Source organism: Aristolochia californica, unplaced genomic scaffold, assembly GCF_029961685.1.
Source record: "Aristolochia californica isolate CCGP_79_NKW_82.1479 unplaced genomic scaffold, dmAriCali1.0.hap1 SCAF_5, whole genome shotgun sequence".
In the NCBI taxonomy this organism is placed as follows: domain Eukaryota; kingdom Viridiplantae; phylum Streptophyta; class Magnoliopsida; order Piperales; family Aristolochiaceae; genus Aristolochia; species Aristolochia californica.
Window position 1 is genome coordinate 33,028,456 of NW_027182214.1, and position 4,357 is coordinate 33,032,812.

Sequence of the window (4,357 nt, forward strand, 5' to 3'; positions counted from 1 at the left end):
AGTTTTTGGTGCCACTGCTGGGGAGGCACGTATTAAGTGTATTTCTTTGTTCTCCATGGTCTTAGGTTAGATTTATATTTATTTTTTTATTTTTTTTATTTTTTGCTTTCATAAGTTTATCTTGGTGATTTTGTATGGAATTATTTTTATTTCTTCTAGTTAGTTCGTATTTTCTGTAGTGAGTTTGTTAGCTTAATTTGATAGTTCATTTTGTTTCTTTTTGTGTTTTTATGCACGGGCGCCGCTCCCTAGGTGGACCAATAGCTCCCTTTGTTGAAGAGGTAGAACATATTTTTAGGAAAACACCCAAAGTCAAGTTAGGAGCCACCATGGCCAATCAGGGTGAACCATTACAGTTACCTACAACAGGTGACCATAGAACCCTGAGGGATTATTCTATCCCATCCCACTTCACATCACCTTCTTGCATTATATTGCCAACCACTACTGCCGCCAGTTATGAGTTAAAACCGGGTGTGATCCAACTCCTCCCTACATTCTATGGGTTGGAGAAGGAGGACCCATATTACCACATCAAGGAATTCTTAGATATTTGTGCAACTTTCAAATTCCAGAATTTCTCAGATGACTCTATCCAGTTAAGACTTTTTCCATTTTCACTTAAGGATAAGGCCAAGTCTTGGCTTAATTCCTTGGAGATGGGCAGCATTACTTCATGGGACACATTAGTCACAAAATTTTTATCCAAGTACTTTCCCATTCAGAGAACTACAGCCCTCAGGAGAGAAATCTCAAACTTTATGCAGCAGGAGGGTGAACACTTTATGAGGCTTGGGAGAAATGGAAGGATTTGATCCGTAGGTGTCCGCATCATGGGTTTGAGAAATGGCATTTAGTACAATACTTTTATCATGGTTTTACACCCCAGGTTAGATCCATGGTAGATGCAACGAGTGGTGGGAGTTTGATGGGTAAGAGTGCTAGTGAGGTGTGGGACTTCTTTGAAACGTTGAGTGATCAATCTCAGTAATGGGGTTCATCATTTAATGTTGATAGGAGATCCCACGAAGCCAAAAGAGGGGGTCTCTACGAGGTTAGTGAAACACCCATGCTTATGGCCAAGATTGAGGGGTTGACTAGAAAAATTGATGCCCTTATGGTGTCCAAGAGTTCACTTGCTCCTAACCCATCTACTGCCTATGCAATATGCTCTGGTTCATCTCATCCCACACAAATGTGTCCATCTAGTTCATCCTACCCGGAGCTCATTGAGGACTTGAATGCAGTCCAGAATTTTCATAGACCAAACCGGAACGATCCTTTTTCAGAAACATATAATCCAGGCTGGGCTAGGCACCCAAATTTCTCATGGTCCAAGGGCCCACAGGTTGGGGGTCCTCCAGGGTTTACTCAACCCCAAGCTCCGCGCCCACACTTCACTTAACAGCCATTGATTCCACAAAAACCTTCACTTGAGGATACACTTCAATTATTCATGCAGAATACACAATCCTCCATTGCTAAACTTGAAATGCAAGTGAGTTAGTTGGCCAGCCACATGAGTGAACAAGCACAAAATAGACTCCCGAGTCAAACCATTCCTAACCCCAAAAGCACACATGAGAGTGCATTGAGTTCCAAACCCCAGCATGAGCAAGCCAAAGCCATAACCACCCTTAGGAGTGGTTGTGAGTTGAACAATGGGGTAGGGACCACTAAGTCTAAGGAGTCAAGGGATGACAATGGGGACACATCATTAAGTGAAGAACCTCCAAGTTCTCCACCAACAGCCAAGCAGATCCCTAACCAAGTCCCACTAGCTCCTTATCCGCAGAGGTTATCGGGCCCACCTAGGAAAGGAGATAGCATGCATGAAACGTTGGAACTGTTTAGCAAGGTTCACATTAACATTCCACTTCTTCATGATATTAGGCAAGTCCCTGCCTATGCCCGATTTTTGAAAGACCTTTGTACACAGAAGAGAAAACAACATGTTAACAAAAAGGTCTTTCTTACCGAGAATGTAAGCTCAATTCTGAAGCACAACACTCCTCCTAAATTTAAAGATCCTGGATGTCCCACAATTTCATGTGTCATTGGTGAACATACCATTCAGAGCTCTTCTTGACTTAGAGACAAATGTGAATTTGCTTCCTTTCTTTGTGTACCAGCAATTAGGTTTGGGGGAATTGAAACCTACTCCCATCAAACTTCAACTAGCTGACCGTTCTGTCAAGATACCACGAGGAAAGTTGAAGATGTTTTGATAAAAGTGGACAAATTTCTGTTCCCGATTGATTTCATTGTTCTTGATACAGAACCAGTAGCCAATGTGACCAACCAAATTCCTGTAATCCTAGGACGTCCCTTCTTAGCCACATCTAATGCTATCATTCATTGTAAAAGTGGTGAGTTGGAGTTGTCTTTTGGAAATTTTAAGGTCTCATTGAATGTATTTAATGTCGGGCACCACCCACTTGAGTCTGATGATCTGAGTTCTGTATTTAAGATAGAAATTGTTATGCTTGATGACGAATCCACTCTTGAATATTTCTTTCATAACATCTTTAGACATGGACTATTTTGATGAGGAAACATATTTCCGAGAGGTTGATTCTTTACTCAATTCTGTACCTCTGTTGGAGGAAGCTTATGAGGTTATCACAACTGATCATCCACAAGATCTTTCTCTTGACTTGGACAAACCTCTTGAAACTTCCAAGCTAGATCTTAAGCCACTTCCTCCCACGTTGAAGTATGCGTTCTTGGGGCCCATGAACTCATTACCAGTCATTATTTCCTCTGATTTGAATACTGAGCAGGAGGAACAATTGACTGAAGTTTTACAAGCACACAGAGAGAAATTGGGGTGGACTCTTGATGCCTTAAAATGGATTAGCCCCTCCATATGCATGCATCGTATTCATTTGGAGGAGGGGACTAAAGCCTCATGTGAGATGCAACGTAGGTTAAATCCCCATATGCTAGAAGTTGTGAGAGAAGAAGTCATCAAGTTGCTTGTGACTGGAATCATTTACCCTATTTCCGATAACACCTGGGTGAGTCCAATTCAAGTTGTCCCTAAGAAAGGGGGGATAACGATAATGAAAAATGAGAGTGGTGAATTGATTCCCACAAGAACTACCACCAAGTGGCGTGTTTGCATTGACTATAAAAAACTTAATTCCGCCACTAGGAAGGATCACTTCCTAGTACCTTTCATTGATCAGGTATTAGAGCGATTGGCCGCCCACAATTTTTATTGCTTCTTAGATGGATACTCCGGCTACAATCAAATTCCCATTGCTCCAGAAGACCAGGAAAAGACCACATTCACGTGTCCGTTTGGCACCTATGCTTACAGACGCATGCCTTTTGGTTTATGCAATGCGCTCGCCACTTTCCAACGGTGCATGATGAGTATCTTTTCTTACATGATTGATGACTTTTTAGAGGTCTTTATGGATGACTTTTTTGTGTTTGGCTCTAGTTTTGATACATGTCTACACAATCTTTCACTCATATTGTCCCGTTGCATTAAGTCCAATTTAGTCTTGAACTAGGAAAATGCCACTTTATGGTAAAAGAAGGAATTGTTTTAGGACATGTAGTGTCTGAGCGGGGTGTAGAAGTGGACAAAGCCAAGGTTGACCTAATTGCCAATCTGCCACCACCTACTTCTGTGAAGGGGGTGCATTCTTTCCTTGACCATGCTGGGTTCTATAGGCGTTTCATTAAAGACTTTAGCAAAATCTCTCGTCCTTTGAGGAATTTGCTTGCTCAAGATGTTGCTTTTTCCTTTGATGAATCCTGTATTCATGCTTTTGAGACAATGAAGAAATGTTTGTCCACTGCACCCATTGTCCAACCCCCTACTTGGTCTTTGCCTTTTGAGTTGATGTGTAATGCCTCTGACTATGCATTGGGGGCTGTTTTGGGGCAAAAGACGGATAAAATGCCCTGTGTCATTCAGTATGCTAGCCGCACTCTTCATGATGCTCAACTGAATTACACTACCAATGAGAAGGAGTTGCTAGCTATTGTGTTTGCCTTGAACAAATTCAGATCAAATCTGTTAGGGTCAAAGGTTATAGTGTTCACTGAGCATTCTGCTTTGAAGTACTTATTATCCATCAAGGACACTAAACCTCGCTTGATTAGATGGATCTTGTAATTGCAAGAATTTGACCTTGAGATTCGAGATAAGCAGGGTTGTGAGAATGTTGTTGCTGATCATCTATCTAGGATCTGTGTAGCACCTCAGGAAGGATTCCTTCCTTTAAATGATTCCTTCCCTGATGAACAACGAGTATCCCAGTTGCCTTGGTTTGCTGACATAGTCAACTATCTTGTAACTCATAAGATTCCTGATTATTGGAGTAAACAAGATCAGTTG

The 4,357-nt window shown here is 41.6% G+C and overlaps 1 non-coding gene across 1 annotated transcript; it reads right to left on the minus strand.

Annotated features, from left to right (window-relative positions):
• Positions 1-734: 734 nt before the first annotated feature.
• Positions 735-840, minus strand: LOC137966805 (small nucleolar RNA R71). Its single transcript, XR_011116295.1, has one exon. It is a non-coding gene; the product is annotated as a small nucleolar RNA R71 (small nucleolar RNA).
• Positions 841-4,357: the final 3,517 nt, after the last annotated feature.